This window comes from Schistocerca gregaria, chromosome 2 (assembly GCF_023897955.1).
Source record: "Schistocerca gregaria isolate iqSchGreg1 chromosome 2, iqSchGreg1.2, whole genome shotgun sequence".
Taxonomy (NCBI): Eukaryota; Metazoa; Arthropoda; class Insecta; order Orthoptera; family Acrididae; genus Schistocerca; species Schistocerca gregaria.
In genome coordinates this window covers 1,055,315,057-1,055,333,941 of record NC_064921.1, presented here as the reverse complement: position 1 = coordinate 1,055,333,941, position 18,885 = coordinate 1,055,315,057, and the positions used below count along the sequence as shown (strand labels likewise).

General features: G+C 43.7%; 1 pseudogene; it reads right to left on the bottom strand.

Annotated features, from left to right (window-relative positions):
• Positions 1–18,885, bottom strand: part of LOC126336107 (cytochrome P450 9e2-like) — a 107,520-nt pseudogene that overhangs the window by 10,614 nt on the left and 78,021 nt on the right.

Here is an 18,885-nt window from a genome sequence, read left to right as displayed (position 1 = left end):
TACTACAATGTCCCAGTTAGGAATAAACACACGAGACAAATATTAGTTATCCTAAGGTGACACCACATTATGTTGTGTGGTCTCCAGGCCGAAGACTGGTTTAATGCAGATTTCCATGCCACTCTGTCCTGTGCATGTCTTTAAGTACGGCAACCTACATCCTTCTGAATTTCTTCACTGTAGGCATCTCTTAGTCTCTCTACAAGATTTTTACCCCCTACATTTCCCTCCGGTACTAAATTGGTGATCCTTTTGTGTCTCGATTTCTGCCCTATCAAACGATACTTTCTTTCAGCTGGTTTGTGCCACAATTTTTCCCCCTCACGCGCTTCTAATCTCCTCATTAGTTAGTCGACCTAATCTTTCGCATTCTTCTGCAGCACCACATTTCAGTAGCTTCCACTCAGTAGCCAAACAACGATAAGGGAATGCAGTCGAGCTAGACCAGGCGATGCTTAAAGAATTAGATTAGGAAACGAGACTCTTAAAGTAGTGGATGAGTTTCGCTATTTGGGCAGCAGAATAACTGATGATGGCCGAAGTAGAGAGGATATAAAATGTACAATAGCAATGGCAAGAAAAAAACGTTTCTGAAGAAGAGAAATATTTTAACATCGAATATAGATTTAAGTGTCACAAAGTCTTTCTTGAAAGTACTCATATGGAGTGCAGCCATTTATGTATGGGAAACGTAGACTATAAACAGTTTAGACAGGGAGAGAATAGAAAGCTATTGAAATGTGGTGCTATGAATATTAGGTGGGTAGATCACGTAACTAATACGGAGATACTGAATAGAAATGTTCGTCGAAGCAGGAACGTATTTGTACCACACTGTGAACGTCGCTGTTGTCATCTTGGAAGACTGATGTGCCTGCAGCATCCTCATGATGAAGATGCAGAAAAAAGAGTAACACAGGGTCATGGGGGATGTTAAATTAACATCCTGGTTCACCAGATTGATCCTGGTTCGGGCCTTGGTACGAAAAACACGTCAGAAACATCATAGACTCACGGCCACCGTGAACTACACTCCATAAACGGCGGATATGAAGTCTCATTGGGCCATCGATGCATTCGACGCCGGGATTACATATTACTCCTGCTTTTAGCTACCGTACATGTTCTGTCGTGTTTGCCTGCTGACGACGTGCAACGTTTTTTGGCAATGTGAGCATTGATCTTCTGCATGGTTCCCGACTCCAGACATCGAATTACATACAGGTCCCTTCACAATGGCCGCTGCTTCGAAGGTACCCCCGTCCAGCGGCAGTAGCATTACCTGTTGGGTTTGATACCGACTGTCATGGTCGATACATGTAACTAGTATCAAGATCCAGTCGGTTGGCGTGTTCTTACGCCCACTGACCTTAGACCATGTCGCGTGGTCACGATTGGTACATCAGCCCTTGTAATGGTGTTCGGCAGTCCGTTATGATACACCAAGAAACCGTCGTCCACAGTATTTTCATGGGTAGGTCCAAATACGGTAACTCCTTTCTGCCAATCTGCCACAGAGTGAGGTGGCGCAGTGGTTAGCACACTGGACTCGCATTCGGGAGGACGACGGTTCAAACCGTCGTCCGGCCATCCTGATTTAGGCTTTCCGTGATTTCCCCAAGATCGTTTCAGGCAAATGCAGGGATGGTTCCTGTGAAAGGGCAAGGCCGATTTCCTTCGCCATCCTTCCACTTTCAGATGAGACCGATGATCTCACTCTTTGGTTCCCTCACCCGAATCACCCATCCAACCAATCTGGCACGTTGGCCCATGTTACTGCGCTGATTCCATCCAATTACATACCATTTCATTGCCATCACCTACATCGGCGGCGGGAGGTCATGTAACCTGGAACCTCTTTTACACCATCAGTTTAAGGCAATTGTAAAATGCGTTTTAGACAGGTACGTGCCGAGTAAAACTGTGAGGGACGGGAAAAACCAACCGTGGTTCAACAGCAAAGTTAGGAAACTGCTGCGAAAGCAAAGACAGCTTCACTCCAAGTTTAAACACAGCCAAAACCTCTCAGACAAACAGAACCTAAACGATGTCAAAGTTAGCGTAAGGAGGGCTATGCGTGAAGCGTTCAGTGAATTCGAAAGTAAAACTCTATGTTCCGACTTGACAGAAAATCCTAGGAAGTTCTGGTCGTACGTTAAATCAGTAAGTGGCTCGAAACAGCATATCCAGACACTCCGGGATGATGACGACATTGAAACAGAGGATGACACGCGTAAAGCTGAAATACTAAACATCTTTTTTCAAAGCTGTTTCACAGAGGAAGACCGCACTCCAGTTCCTTCTCTAAATCCTGGCACAAACGAAAAAATGGCTGACATCGAAATAAGTGTCCAAGGAATAGGAAAGCAACTGGAATCACTCAACAGAGGAAAGTCCACTGGACCTGACGGAATACTAATTCGATTCTACACAGAGTACGCGAAAGAACTTGCCCCCCTTCTAACAGCCGTGTACCGCAAGTCTGTAGAGGAAAGGAAGCTTCCAAATGATTGGAAAAGAGCACAGGTAGTCCCAGTCTTCAAGAAGGGTCGTAGAGCAGATGCGCAAAACTATGGACCTATATCTCTGAAGTCAATCTGTTGTAGAATTTTAGAACATGTTTTTTTGCTCGAGTATCATGTCGTTTTTGGAAACCCAGAATCTACTCTGCAGGAATCAACATGGATTCCGGAAACAGCGATCGTGTGCGACCCAACTCGCTTTATTTGTTCATGAGACCCAGAAAATATTAGGTACAGGTTCCCAGGTAGATGCTATTTTCCTTGACTTCCGGAAGACGTTCGATACAGTTCCGCACTGTCGGCTGATAAAAAAAGTAAGAGCCTACGGAATATCAGGCCAGTTGTGTGGCTGGACTGAAGAGTTTTTAGCAAGCAGAACACAGCATGTTATTATCAATGGAGAGACGTCTACAGCAGTTAAAGTAACCTCTGGTGTGCCATAGGGGAGTGTTATGGGACCATTGCTTTTCACAATATATATAAATGACCTAGTAGATAGTGTCGGAAGTTCCATGCGGCTTTTCGCGGATGATGCTGTAGTACACAGAGAAGTTGCAGCATTAGAAAATTGTGTCGAAATGCAGGAACATTTGCAGCGGATAGGCACTTGGTGCAGGGAGTGGCAACTGACCCTTAACATAGACAAATGTAATGTATTGCGAATACATAGAAAGAAGGATCCTTTATTGTATGATTATATGAGAGCGGAACGAACACTGGTAGCAGTTACTTCTGTAAAATATCGGGGAGTATGCGTGCGGGACAATTTGAAGTGGAATGATCATATAAAATTAATTGTTGGTAAGGCGGGTACCAGGCTGAGATTCATTGGGAGAGTCCTTAGAAAATGTAGTCCATCAACAAAGGAGGTGGCTTACAAAACACTCGTTCGACGTATACTTGAGTATTGCTCATCAGTGTGGGATCCGTACCAGATCGAGTTGACGGAGGAGATAGAGAAGATCCAAAGAAGAGCGGCGCGTTTCGTCACAGGGTTATTTGGTAACCGTGATAGCGTTACGGAAATGTTTAGCAAACTGAAGTGGCAGACTCTGCAAGAGAGGCGCTCTGCGTCGCGGTGAAGCTTGCTGTCCAGGTTCCGAGAGGGTGCGTTTCTGGATGAGGTATCGAATATATTGCTGCCCCCTGCTTATACCTCCCGAGGAGATCACGAATGTAAAATCAGAGAGATTAGAGCGCGCACGGAGTCTTTCAGATAGTCGTTCTTCCCGCGAACCATACTCGACTGGAACAGAAAAGGGATGTAATGACAGTGGCACGTAAAGTGCCCTCCGCCACCCACCGTTGGGTGGCTTGAGGAGTATAAATGTAGATGTAGATCTAGATGTACAGCGCTCCAAAGCGACCAACGTACTCTTTTAAAGAGGTGACCATTAGTTTTGCTGGTGAGTTTACTAGACGGATGAACTCGCACTGTGTGTCTTGATACACACCTGTCAGAATTGTGAGAGTCGGTTGTGTATGTCTGAGACGGCCCCAGTCGTATGTTACACGGTATGATGCTGCTGGAATCACTCACGTCTTGAATCGAAACGAACGCGATATACAAACAGGAAAGCCAGGGAAAAAAAACTTACCGATGCAGAAACGCGGTCCACAGCCGAACGGAAAGTACGTGAACGGTTTGATGAGGTGCTTGTTCTCCGGACTGAAGCGTTCCGGGTCGAAGCGGTCGGGATCTGGAAAGTACTGAGCGTCGTGGTGGATGGCATGCACCGGCAGCCAGATCCCGTCTCCAGGCCGTAGCTCCAGCCCTGGACAGCTGCACCTCCCCGTCGCCGGCAGCCTGTAGGGGCGAACGCACTGGCGGTCCAGGGACGGCAGCGGCGCGTACATGCGCAGAGTCTCTGCGAACAGGAATTACACCCAGCAACTTAGAAGCGCTAGCACAGAGCTTCCATTTGGCACTGATGAAGACAGCAACGAGGCGTAGATTGGAGTCCGCGAGACGCTGCAAGTGGTGTGAGGTGGATGGAAACATCCTGATTGGTGGTCACGCAAACGTCGCGCAGAACATCGGAGACGGGTCGACGAAGAGTCAGAGATTGGAGACAGATTGTAAGACTATAGCCCATTGCCTCACGTACTTTTCAGATACTTGAATTGTCGAGTTTATAACCACTTTTTGTAAATATACCTATTAATGAATTTTTTCAGTAAGTAGTGTTTATCAAAATGTAATTGATAGGATATGTATTATTTTTCTCAAATCGCTGTAGTTAACACGCTGGCCATGTCAGTAAAGTCAGTTGGCGCAAGTGCGCGCAGTCGTAGAGATGAGGGAAGAGAAGCTATTGCGAAGAATCTACATCTACATTGAAATTCCGTACGGCAGATGGCGGACCGTACTCCGTACCACTGCTTTTCATTTCCTGGCGCAGGTGGTGAAGGCCTCTAGCCTTTCGCGAGGGGTGCAAGCAGAAATAGCAGTTTGCAGCATTGGTGCAGAGTTGATCGGGGTCCTTTGGTCTAGAGCCAAGTGGAGGAGCTCAACCAAACGTTTCTTAGAATCTGTGACTGCCTTGGACGCAAATTTGTTGACGTCCATTACGGAGTGCGCAAATGTAGGACTTCCACTGACAGGTCAGCGGTGCGTTACTCAAAGGAAGGAGCTGCTCAGGTAGCAGAGTACTTTCTGAAGGCATGCGTTTTTTTTATCTTAGGCAGTAGTTTGAGGTGCTCTGATCAACAACGCCAAACGACACGCACATGGACCACTTCGACTGTCAAAAAGTTTATCAGTAAATCGTCGAAGTATTCGTGCAAAGTTATCGAATTTACTGCCCTCCAGGAAAGTTCTCGCTCTCAAATTACTCTCGTTACTCAGAGCTAGCTGGAATACGAAGCGGAAAGCTCTAAGATATTTAGCGAGTCATGCTACCTATATCGGAAAGACAGTTTAGAGGCCATAGTAGGGGGAGTGCTCATTGCAACAGACAAAAATACTGTCTCCATTGAGGTCTAAGTTGAGTGTGACAGTGGAGTTAACTAGTCACCTGTAATAGGTCTAGCTGAAACCAAGTTGATTGTTGGATGTTATTACGGGGCACCCGATTCTGCTGATAGGTCTTGAGTCATTCAAAGAACGTCTACGGTCACATCACGCAATATTGGTTGGAGGCGACTTTACTCTACCGAGTATAAACTGGGATGTCTACGGATTCATTGCAGCGGGTATAAACAGACAGTCGTGCGAAGTACTTTTGAACACGTTTTCCGAAAACTGTCTTGAGCAACTAGTTCAGCAGCCCACACGCAAAGCAAATATTTTAGACCTGGTAGCTACATATAGGCCGGACCTTAACGACAATGTCGGTATAGAAACGATGATTCGCGACCCTTATGTCATTATAGCAAATTTGATTACGGAAGTTAATAAATCATTTAAGAATGCTAGGATATGTTTCTGCTAGAAAGAGCAGGTAAACAGTTGTCAGCAACTCACTTAGACAATGGACTGGCATTACTTATTTCCATTAGGATGGTCGTAGAGAAATTACAGGCTAGGTTTATACAGATTATAAATCGTAGACTGGAGAATTATGTGACTAGAAAGTGGATTAAGGACGTAAAAGACTCACCATGGTTTAATAGCGAGATACGGAAGCAGACGCTGTTGCACTCTAGGTTCAAAAGAGAACGCGTGGCCGGCCAGAGTGGCCGAGCGGTTCTTGGTGCTACAGTCTGGAACCGCGCGACCGCTACGGTCGCAGGTTCGAATCCTGCCTCGGGCATGGATGTGTGTGAAGTCCTTAGGTTTTTTTTGTCATGAGTCTACTGACTGGTTTGACGCGGCCCGCCACGAATTCCTTTCCTGTGTTAACCTCTTCATCTCAGAGTAGCACTTGCAACCTACGTCCTCAATTATATGCTTGGCGTATTCCAATCTCTGTCTTCCTCTACAGTTTTTGCCCTCTACAGCTCCCTCTAGTACCATGGAAGTCATTCCCTCATGTCTTAGCAGATGTCCTATCATCCTGTCCCTTCTCCTTATCAGTGTTTTCCACATATTACTTTCCTCTCCGATTCTGCGTAGAACCTCCAAATTCCTTACCTTATCAGTCCACCTAATTTTCAACATTCGTCTATAGCACCACATCTCAAATGCTTCGATTCTCTTCTGTTTCGGTTTTCCCACAGTCCATGTTTCACTACCATACAATGCTGTACTCCAGACGTACATCCTCAGAAATTTCTTCCTCAAATTAAAGCCGGTATTTGATATTAGTAGACTTCTCTTGGCCAGAAATGCCTTTTTTGCCATAGCGAGTCTGCTTTTGATGTCCTCCTTGCTCCGTCCGTCATTGGTTATTTTACTGCCTAGGTAGCAGAATTCCTTAACTTCATTGACTTCGTGACCATCAATCCTGATGTTATGTTTCTCGCTGTTCTCATTTCTACTACTTCTCATTACCTTCGTATTTCTCCGATTTACTCTCAAACCATACTGTGTACCCATTAGACTGTTCATTCCGTTCAGCAGATCATTTAATTCTTCTTCACTTTCACTCAGGATAGCAATGTCATCAGCGAATCGTATCATTGATATCCTTTCACCTTGTATTTTAATTCCACTCCTGAACCTTTCTTTTATTTCCATCATTGCTTCCTCGATGTACAGATTGAAGAGTAGGGGGGAAAGGCTACAGCCTTGTCTTACATCCTTCTTAATACGAGCACTTCGTTCTTTATCGTCCACTCTTGTTATTCCCTCTTGGTTGTTGTACATATTGTATATGACCCGTCTCTCCCTATAGCTTACCCCTACTTTTTTCAGAATCTCGAACAGCTTGCACCATTTTATATTGTCGAACGCTTTTTCCAGGTCGACAAATCCTATGAACGTGTCTTGATTTTTCTTTAGCCTTGCTTCCATTATTAGCCGTAACGTCAGAATTGCCTCTCTCGTGCCTTTACTTTTCCTGAATCCAGACTGATCGTCACCTAGCGCATTCTCAATTTTCTTTTCCATTCTTCTGTATATTATTCTTGTAAGCAGCTTCGATGCATGAGCTGTTAAGCTCTTGCACTTGTCAGCTCTTGCCGTCTTCGGAATTGTGTGGATGATACTTTTCCGAAAGTCAGTTGGTATGTCGCCAGACTCATATATTCAACACACCAACGTGAATAGTCGTTTTGTTGCCACTTCCCCTAATGATTTTAGAAATTCTGATGGAATGTTATCTTTCCCTTCTGCCTTATTTGACCGTAAGTCTTCCAATGCTCTTTTAAATTCCGATTCTAATACTGGATCCCCTATCTCTTCTAAATCGACTCCTGTTTCTTCTTCTATCACATCAGACAAATCTTCACCCTCATAGAGGCTTTAAATGTATTCTTTCCACCTATCTGCTCTCTCCTCTGCATTTAACAGTGGAATTCCCGTTGCACTCTTAATGTTACCACCGTTGCTTTTTTTAATGCCACCAAAGGTTGTTTTGACTTTCCTGTAAGCTGAGTCTGTCCTTCCGACAATCATATCTTTTTCGATGTCTTCACATTTTTCCTGCAGCCATTTCGTCTTAGCTTCCCTGCACTTCCTATTTACTTCATTCCTCAGCGACTTGTATTTCTGTATTCCTGATTTTCCCGGAACATGTTTGTACTTTCTCCTTTCATCAATCAACTGAAGTATTTCTTCTGTTACCCATGGTTTCTTCGCAGCTACCTTCTTTGTAGCTATGTTTTCCTTCCCAACTTCTGTGATGGCCCATTTTAGAGATGTCCATTCCTCTTCAACTGTGCTGCCTACTGCGCTATTCCTTATTGCTGTATCTATAGCGTTAGAGAACTTCAAACGTATCTTGTCATTCCTTAGAACTTCCGTATCCCACTTCTTTGCCTATTGGTTCTTCCTGACTAATGTCTTGAACTTCAGCCTACTCTTCATCACTACTATATTGTGATCTGAGTCTATATCTGCTCCTGGGTACGCCTTACAATCCAGTATCTAATTTCGGAATCTCTGTCTGACCATGATGTAATCTAATTGAAATCTTCCCGTATCTCCCAGCCTTTTCCAAGTATACCTCCTCCTCTTTTTATTCTTGAACAGGGTATTCGCTATTACTAGCTGAAACTTGTTACAGAACTCAATTAGTCTTTCTCCTCTTTCATTCCTTGTCCCAAGCCCATACTCTCCTGTAACCTTTTCTTCTACTCCTTCCCCTACAACTGCATTCCAGTCGCCCATGACTATTAGATTTTCGTCCCCCTTTACATACTGCATTACCCTTTCAATATCCTCATACACTTTCTCTATCTGTTCATCTTCAGCTTGCGACGTCGGCATGTATACCTGAACTCTACATGCATAAATGATTTGGCGTAGAGGGAGGGCAGCAACCTGAGCTTGTTTGCTGATGATGAGTTTGTGTACTGGAAAGTGTCGGAGGTGAGTGACTGTGGGAGAACATAAGGCAACTTAGGAATATATTTGGCGCTCAAATTCTAGAACTCTAAGATTTTGGAAATAATGAAGAGTACAGTGTGGCAAAATTTTATTGCAGCTGATAGCTAATCAAGAAGAGCCTGTTGCCAATAACGGGCATCATAGTAAACACTACTTCGCACCACAAGAAACTCATGAGAAAGTGAGATCCAGCCAGTACAATGTAGTGTGTTTAGTCAAGGAACAAATTTGTCGAGAGAAAATTCATTGGCCCGAGTCGTTAACCATCAGAAGGGTTTCATTTTTTCAGCATAAATTCTGAGGTAGTCCCAAGTGAAAGAAATAGTCAAAAGAAGCCAAAGGTGGTTAAATTTACAGTTGATTTTCAATCACTTACTTATTGTGTTCAAAAGCAGTTGTAACTACAGAGATTCAGAACGTATTGCACTACTATTGCAGATAATTAGCTTAAAATAAAAGTGATTTAATTTAAATTTATTTTCAATTGCTGAAGTATGTTGGCTTCCTTGTAGTCAGGGTAGTTTTAGAATTTTATGTTGTATTTTGTAAATGATATTATGTGCTCGTCTAAGTAACTTTGGTACCGAAAAATAGTTATTGCCATGAATGAAAGTAATTAGGGCATTAATCTAAGACGAAATCACTTGCAAAGTAATAAGTAAAGAATGATGAACAGTTTTTGTCACGTTCAGCTGTTGTTTGAAAGATAACAATCATGTATTACATAACACAGTACAGTTTCCATAAAGTGTTGCTAGTCATTGATGATTACTGGTTATGGCTAACGGTAACTAACATCATTACATTCCAAATTGTCTCTTGTGTTCATGGCACGTGTGTCTTTTACAAGTAAGCTAGCGCATGTGCATTTTGTCAAGTTGCTACTTTCCTACATGTTTTTAGAGTCATTACAATCTCTTACGAAAGATAAGTTTTTGCTCGTTTTGGAGCTGGCGACCATCTCATTCTGCAGTCTAAATTCAATCAAACCAAATTCTGGCATTCAAAATTCGGCTAATTACAGTGAAACTTTTATTTATTACAATTTTTTTTACATTTAGGTCATTGTTGTACGCAGTAACCCGAACGATAGCGATCAAGTTGTGACTATATGCGTTCTGTCAGTAAACACTGATCTTCGGATTCGACATCTTGTCTCCACTAACCAGGTGACATTAGATACATGTGTCACAGTAAAACCTTACATACACCTTAATTCTAAAAGGTACGTTATAAGGTGAACTAAAAGGCAAAAAGTAACAATCATTACTTTTGTTAGTCTCTCAAACCATTATGACACGATTCGGTAGTGAGGGTGTTGTGAATTGACTTGCTTCCCGTACGTGTCTGCAGTGGGATACTGCTGACGAACGAACTGGTGTGCGGTTCGTTTCAGTACCGTTCGCTGATGAGAGATGATGTCAGAGCTACCAGGGTCCCGTTTCAAAAGCCAGTATCTCACTCACACATCTGTGGGCCTCCACCACCCGTTTGAACGTTCGCCTGTCGTCAGAGGGTATGCATAGCCTCGTGCGGCTTTCGATGTTCTCGTGGCCTGTTATCAGCACATTATTGTACTTCTTTTTGTATTTATGGAATGTAAATCTGACGTTGGCTACTTCACTCCTAAAGTCTGCGGAGGAAGTGATTGGTCAATTATAATTCTTGCTCGTACATCTAGAGGAGATTGTTTTGGCATCGATGCTATGTGGACAACCATAAGAAAAAAAAAAATATTGTATGATTATTCACTGTGTATTGGGGACAGTATAGATAATATAGTACTACACAACATAAAAATTACAGAAAAAACCAGTAAAGTGAACGGACATCCGGCCTTATCCAGTCTACAGATCATAAAGAAACTTCACATGGAAGCCACCAGAAAGATTCATTCACCAAACAAGGGAACCATACAAGGTGACTCCTCCATATCAACCAGCCAACCAACCATAAAATATCGACCAAGGATGTAAGCAAAGCTGATTTGTGGGATGTGTAAAATGTAACATGTCAATAACAGAAAAATATTTGCACCTTAAGCATGAACGTATTATTAAAAGGCAGTAGGATAATGATAAATTGTTGTTACTACGATTTTTTTGTACTGTCAGTGGTAATTAATAACGAAATACTACAAAGCTAACATATTACATATTACAAAGTAGACATATATGTACACAAATTTACATATACAGATATTTGGACATCGCTATTAAGGATGTAGGATGCGGTAGGTACTGGGAGCTGCAGAAGCTTGCACAGGATAGAGTAGCATGGAGAGCTGCATCAAACCAATCTCAGGATTGAAGACCATCAAAAGACTGCACTCGTATAATCGTACCAAAAGACAATTTTTAAGTACAAATTCGATACAGTGTTTTGGAAGAGGTGCGCCATTAAGCCTTGGATGCACGAGTGGCATGATTCTGTAACACCCTTGTTTTGAAACAACTCTAAATGCTGTTATTAAAACAGATATTATCAAAATTAGAAGGGGTTAGTGATAGAGAATTAATAAGTGAGTATTTATTACGATATTGTGACCTTTGTTTTAGTATAATATGAAATACAGTAATATAAATTACATTATAATTTCCCTTAATTGAATAACTATCAGTTTTATTGATGCACAACAGAAGACTTGCTCATAAACAGTAAAGCACCTCACAAATAATTTCACTGAGTTCATTGCAAATAGTTTTTGTCCATTTGTAGGAAATGGACCACATTTCTGTCTAATCGATGTGTGCACCGGAGGCATCTTCTTCTTGATGATTTCCAGTTTCCGCAGTCTCCGTCTGTAAGCGAGTAACCTTGTTCTGAATGTGTGAGTATTTGGTTCTCCTCTCTGCATGAGGCAATTTTCATTTTATCAGATTGGCCTTCCATATCGGTTGCGATGTTGTGAAAATAACCACAAGATATTGATTGCTTCTATAGAAAATAAATTTGTCCATAAGGCAAAATACCTTCGTTTCAACTGTTAGTTTCAGGTATACATGCCTTCTGGTCGCCCAACTCCTGATTTAGATTCATCACGGAATAAAACTCTCTCTCAATTAAATGTTTTTACTTCCTTCATCCTCAGAGGTGCTGTGATGCAGTGAACTTTCGCAATATCATAATATTGTTCTTTTTGGCCGCACGAAGTACTCTTGTCAGATTGTCTTTCAAGCCAAAATAATAATCATATAACTTCTCTGGACGCTGAAGCCTTCATTCCGAGTAGAATTTCCTGTTTATTTTGTTACGGTACCTTTCATTGGAGCAGGTGTAGTTTTGAGGACACTGTTGATTTCATTGGCGGCAGTGTTTTACTCTGCTGAATTCCATCATGACTGATGAGAAAATCAGTAATTCTGTACTCTGTATCATCTGATTCACCACTGTTTGCTTCGCTTGGTACGCTAAAAGACATGGAGACCGTTAGTGTCCTAATCTCTGCTATCACTTTCATCTATGACAGCGTCATCTTCAAGCCACTCAGTAACGGTTCATTCAAAATTTCGATCACTTTGCTGACTTCAGATGTGCGGGTAGTGTGGTATCCATGTTATAAATGAAGAATAAAAGTTACTATGCTGTTTATAAAAAAAAAACCTAACGCTGATCTGAAAGTATTTCGGCATTGACAATGAGAAATACACCTACCTTCAAAAGAGTAGTTGGTTGTAGCTTTTGTAATACCTTTGAGCTCTCAGCAAAGAGTATTACTGTGCCTAACTGAGAATTGTTATCAGAAATCTAGCTACTTTAACGCACTATTCAGGTAAAAGGTAGATAAACCTAGGAAGACACTTAGTTTGCTGAGGGGTCTAAAAGACCCTGTCACGCGTTAGACGTGTAGGATTACTAAATTCAAAATGTAAATTAATTGTGCTACAACAAATAATGCTTTTTCTGAAGAAACTCTATTGTCTTTCCAATGACTGAACAGGACATAAACTACAGTATACATATTTTAATACTTTTTTTGTGAAAATGAAACGTGGCTAGGTATGAAAGATGTTTTTTTGAAAACGAAACGTTGCTGGGTCTAAAGGCATCTAAGGGTTAGAAAGACGAAGACCCTATGATATTTAGGAGAGACAAATCGTCAAAGACACTCACAAGAGATGTACAAATATCAGTAATGACCTAAGCCAAGAGCTTCCGATGCGTAAAGCAGCCCGGGAGGGACTCACACACAACCACACCCGACTTGCTGGAGCCAAGAACAGATGTTGAAAGAGGTTCACGAAACATGTTGAAGGCACAGAGAATATGAAATGATAAGAGTTTGAATAGAATTGTGTAACTTAACAGAGTGTAAAATCAGCGAGCAGCAAACACATCTGCAGCGCAGAGAATATGAAATGATAAGAGTTTGAATAGAATTGTGTAACTTAACAGAGTGTAAAATCAGCGAGCAACAAACACATCTGCAGCGCAGGATTCGCCGAGCGGTCTTAGGCGTTGCAGTCGTGGACTGTGCGGCTGATCCCGGCGGAGGTTCGAGTCCTCGCTCGGGCATGGGTGTGTGTGTTTGTCCTTCGGATGATTTAGGTTAAATAGTGTGTAAGCTTAGGGACTGACGACCTTAGCGGTTAAGTCCCATAAGATTTCTCACAAATTTGACCAGTTTTGAACAAACGCATCTACACTGAAGCGCCAAAGAAACTCGTATAGGCATGCAAAAACAGCGAGTAACAAACGCATCTAGAGTGAAGCGCCAAAGAAACTGGTATAGGCACGCATATTCAAATATGGAGATACGTAAACAGGCAGAATACGGCGCTGCGGGCGACAACGCCTATATAAGACAAAAACTTTGAAATCGTTCTGAGCATTATGGGACTTAACATCTGAGGTCATCAGTCACCTAAGACTTAGAACTACTTAAACCTAACTAACCTAAGGACATCACCCACATCCATGCTTGAGGCAGGATTCGAACCTGCGACCTTAGAGGTCACGCGGTTGCAGACTGAAGCGCCTAAAACCGTTCGGTGCCACCGGCCGGCAGACAACAAGTGTTTGGTGCAGCTGTTAGATCGGTTACTGCTGCTAAAATGGCACGTTATCAGGATTTGACGTGGTGTTATAGTGAGCGCACGAGCGAAGGGACGCAGTTTCTACGAGGTAAGGATGAAGTGGGGATTTTCCCGTACGACCATTTCACACGAGTGTACCGTGAATATCAGGAATCCGGTAAAACATGAAATCTCCATCACTGCGGCCGGAAAAGATAGTGCAAGAACGGAACCAACGACTACTGAAGAGAATCGTTCAATGTGACAGAAGTGCAAAACTTCCGCAAATTGCTGCAGATTTCAATGCTGGGCCATCAACACGTGTCAGCGTGCCAACAATTCAATGTGGGCTTTCAGAGCCGAAGGCCCACTCGTGTGCCCTTGATGACTGCACGACACAAAGCTGTACGCCTCACCTGGGCTGGGCAACACCGACAGTGGACTTTTGATGACTGGAGACATGTTGCCTCGTCGGGAGAGACTCATTTCAAATTGAATGGAGCGGATGGAGGTGTACGGGTATGGAGACAACCTCATGAATGCATGGACCCAGCATGTCAGCAAGAGACCGTTCAAGTTGTTGGAAGCTCTGTAATGATGGGTCGTGTGCAGTTGGAGTGATATTGGACCCCTGGTGCGTCTAGATACGACTTCCACAAGTGGCATCCTGTCTGATCGCTTGCATCCATTTGTGTCCATTGGGCATTAAGAGGGACTTGGGCAATTCCAGCGGGACAACCCACAGGTCCAGAATTGCTGCAGAGTGGCTCCAGGAACACTGACTGATTTTAAACACTTGCGCTGGCCACAAAACATCTTCCCAGAGATGAACATTAATGAGCTTATCTGGGCTGCCTTGCAACGTGCTGTTCAGAAGAGATTTCCACCCCCCTCGTACTCTTACGGATTTCTCGACAGGTCTGCAGGATTCATGGTGTCAGTTTCCTCCAGTACTACTTCAGACATTTGTCGCGTCCATTCCTCGTCGTGTTGCGGCACTTCAGCGTGCTCGCGGCGATTCTTCACGATATGAGGCAGTTGTACCAGTTTCTGTGGCTCTTCGGTGTAAGGCAAATATTTACGGCACAAGCTGCAGCCCACGACACGAGGCTTCTGCGAGCAGTGGCTTACCGGAGAGCACCATGTCGAGGTACTGGCATCCCAGGACCTCATCGTAGCTGGGCTTCCCGCCGCTCTTCTGCATGACGTCATCCACTTCTCTTTGCAGGCGCCGCTGCACGTCCGGATGCGTGGCCAACAGGTAGCTGCTGAACACCATCAGAGACGAAACGGTATCGAAGCCGCCGAAGAAGAATATAACCGCCTGCGCCGTCACGTCTTCATCGGTAAGGGGTGCTGTTACAGACAGAAATAAAAAAATGTGCGAATAAAGAAACGATCTCCTCATCTCAACAGTTTTGTTACAGCTTCCATGCATGTACCATCCGCAGACTAAAAAATTGAAATTTTAGGCAAATATTACTCATGAGCAACTGTTGTACACTATTTGATAAAAAGTATCTGGAGATCCCTATGTGAGGCGGAATTGACCACTAGACGTCACCAGATTTGGATCCGGTCGTGTAACAAGAGGCGGGGAGTATTGTGTTGTCAGTGGAGAGGCGGTGACAGCAGAATTGGTCAGTCGGAAGAGCTGAGTGGCTTCGAAAGTGGGTCAGTCATTGGATTCACCACGGAGTTTTAAATCTTTCAAAAATTTCCGAAGTCGACTGTAAGTGATGTGATTGTGAGGTGGGAACACGAGGGAACAACAAGTAGGCCTCCTGCGCTGACAGACGGGGACCGTCGTCGGGCGTTGAGGAAAAGTGGTTGTAAAAAAAAAAAAAAAAAAAAAAAAAGAATAGAATGAAATCAGCGGAAAGAGTTACTCGTGAGTTCTAAAGTGCTACCAGCACGATGACTGTGACCAAAGTTAAACAGAGTGAGGTGTAATAATGATCGAACACTTCCTCATAAGCCATAAATTTCTGCAGTCTGTGCTAAGCGACCCTTGAGGTATTGCAAAATACGAAGCTGCTGGACAGCGGATCAGTGGAGACTGGTGATTTGGAGTGATGAAGCACGCTGTGCCATGTGGCAATCCGAATGCCTGGAGAACGAGTCCTGCCGTCATGCCGCTCGGGTAGCTGCGCGGTCTTGGGGGGGGGGGGGGGGGGGGGGGCGCCTTGCCACGGTCTGCGTGGCTCCGCCTGTCGGAGGTTCGACTCCTACCTCGGGCATGGGTGTGTGTATTGTCCTCAGCGTAAGTTAGGTTAAGTTAGATTAGTTAGTGGGACCGATGATCTGAGCAGTTTGGTCCCATAGGTTCTTACAAAATATTTCCAAATTTTCCTGCCGTCATGTACAGTGGTAACGGTGGAGTATGGAGGATGTTGTCTTACGGAATGGGGATGTTGATCGTGTTGAGATGCGTCCCGTTTTTACACTTAAGGTAAAGCTAAATGCGGAAGCATATGAACTCAATTTACAGCACTGTTTACTCCTTCGATTACCTCTAACGACTGTCATATTTGGTTAATTTGTGTGTGTGTGTGTGTGCGTGCGTGTGTGTCATCTTTACGGAGTTTCTCTGAAAACTGTGGTTTTAAATTCGCTACACAGCGCTTACTTGATGCAGTTTCGCCTTGAAAATGGCAGGGTGTGCTCCTGTCGAAACAACGGCTGTTGCCAAAGACTTCACCCGGCTGCATTCCCGAAGTTATTTGCAGAGAGTTGAACCCTTTAGAAAGGCGAAGAGTGAACACACCACATATTAATGTCCACTAATAGGTGTTTGAACATTTTTGTTCGAATAGTGTACGTCTGTATTACTTCGTTATACGCAGAAGATATTTTACGACATTATCTCTTATATCAGACCCAGTGATCAATTCAATATCAAAATTGGTGTTATGTGGCGCTTTCATAGGAAGTACCTCTCGCCCCAGTAGATATCCATGGTGTGTGTCATGGCGTACCCTCTGTGTGGCCAAATGGAGGACCACCACGGCTAGACTTCTGGTTTCACTGGTTGTAGCTTCTTGTCCGTAACTTTCAGCCATTCATCGCTCCCTCCCCCAATCCGTCACCAGGCGACTGTTTCAGCAGCGAGGCAAAGTCTTGCAAGTGTTCGGCACGCTCCGCACAGGGTGTCCGCATCAAACTTCCTTGGCTACTACATCAAGTTTCTGATTACTGTGACTCCCGACATTCACTGGTACAAAGTCGGTTGTTATTTCCTTCCCCTGCTGCACTTGTTTTTCCTGAATCGTTTGAATTGAAGTCCAATGAGGAAGTGAAGCACAAGGAGAAATTTTTCTCTCAGTCGCACCTCCCGCTTCCTTGTCTTCACAACCACATACGTTTCTAGAGTGTAGCATTTGACTCGGCCGATGGATCGTCCTAGGTGGTCCAGTCACGTGACGCATCCAATCGACGGACATCGGCCCTTTACATCTATACCTGTGGGGCCGCTGAAAGAAGTCGTGTATGCAGAGACCACCTCAGATGCAAAGGCCATTCTGTCCGTGATACCAATCAGTTGCAGGGTGGCCCATTTTAACGTGTGCACCAGTCGCTGCCGCGTCGAGTTCGTGTATGCTCTGCTTTGCAGCAAACAGCACCTGGTCTAATGATAGCCTCATCGTAGAACGTCGTGCGCTGATTTGTACCGTACATGTATGATACATTGATATATACCCTATAGAAAGACACAATGTATTTTCGGACACATATGGCGTGGCAGTTGAAGGTAGCAAAACGAACTGCTTAAACTTTGCCCATAATTTCTCTTCGTCCATCTTACTGAAACTCAATTATGTCAATTCACTGTATAGGTGATACGTTAACAACTGCTTATCTGCTCTATCAAACAGAAACACTCCCGTAACCTTCTTAAGTGATTTATAAACTTCCGAAAGCACAGCTGCCATGACAACATCATGATCGCTAATTGCGTTTCTGTACTGACGTTTCCAACAAAGCCCGACCTATTTGCAGCTAAAAGGTCTAAGATTACAAGATACATCCATTGCGTGTGAGCTCCATGTTAGCTGCTAGAGATAGTTTTCAGAAAACAGGTCCACGTATTTTGCGTGACTGTTTGTCTGCACCCCCCGCAATGGATCCGTAGGCATCCTGCTCTATACTTGGTAGGTTAAATTCGCCTCCAACTAGTATTTCTTGATCTGGGTATTTACGAGGTACTGGCCGTAGACTTTCTTTTAATGACTCCCGAGCTGTCACAGCGGAACCGGGTGGCCGGTAGAAACAGCCAACAATGAACATTGGATCAGTTACACCTGTTATACTTATCCATATAACTTCACTGTCACACTACACTTCGACCTCAATAGAGACAATATTTTTGTGAACTGCAGTGAACACTCCCCCCCCCCCCCCCCCCCCCTCCAGGATATACGTCCCACGACTCGCTAAATATCTCAGCGCTTTCCACTTCGGGTTTTATCCAACTCCCGGTCCCAAGTACTTTTCTGGAGGGCAATAAGTTTCGGAACTTAATGAAAACTTTGATAGTCACAGTGTCGTTACTCTGGACGTCATCTGACTTCCTTTACCGCTTCACAGTAAGCATGTCTATGTGGATGTAAGTTACAGTTGTTATGTAAAGATGAAGAGCGTTTAATAGGACCGACTACTATGGGGAGATGAATCAAACCAATTTGCCGAATGAACAACATAAACAACAACATGGAACGCGTCAGTAGAATTAATATTCAAATGGTCAATAAAATCTTATTTGTCTTCCAGTTGTAGACGTGTTTTCACCTCCACAGAATCGACCTGTGGCTCGCCAACACGTGTCCCGCTACTGTCATCCAAAACTTCCTGACCGTCTCAAAGCATTGTGGTGTTGTACAGAATCAGCCTGGTAAGGATTCTCATTCAAGAACAG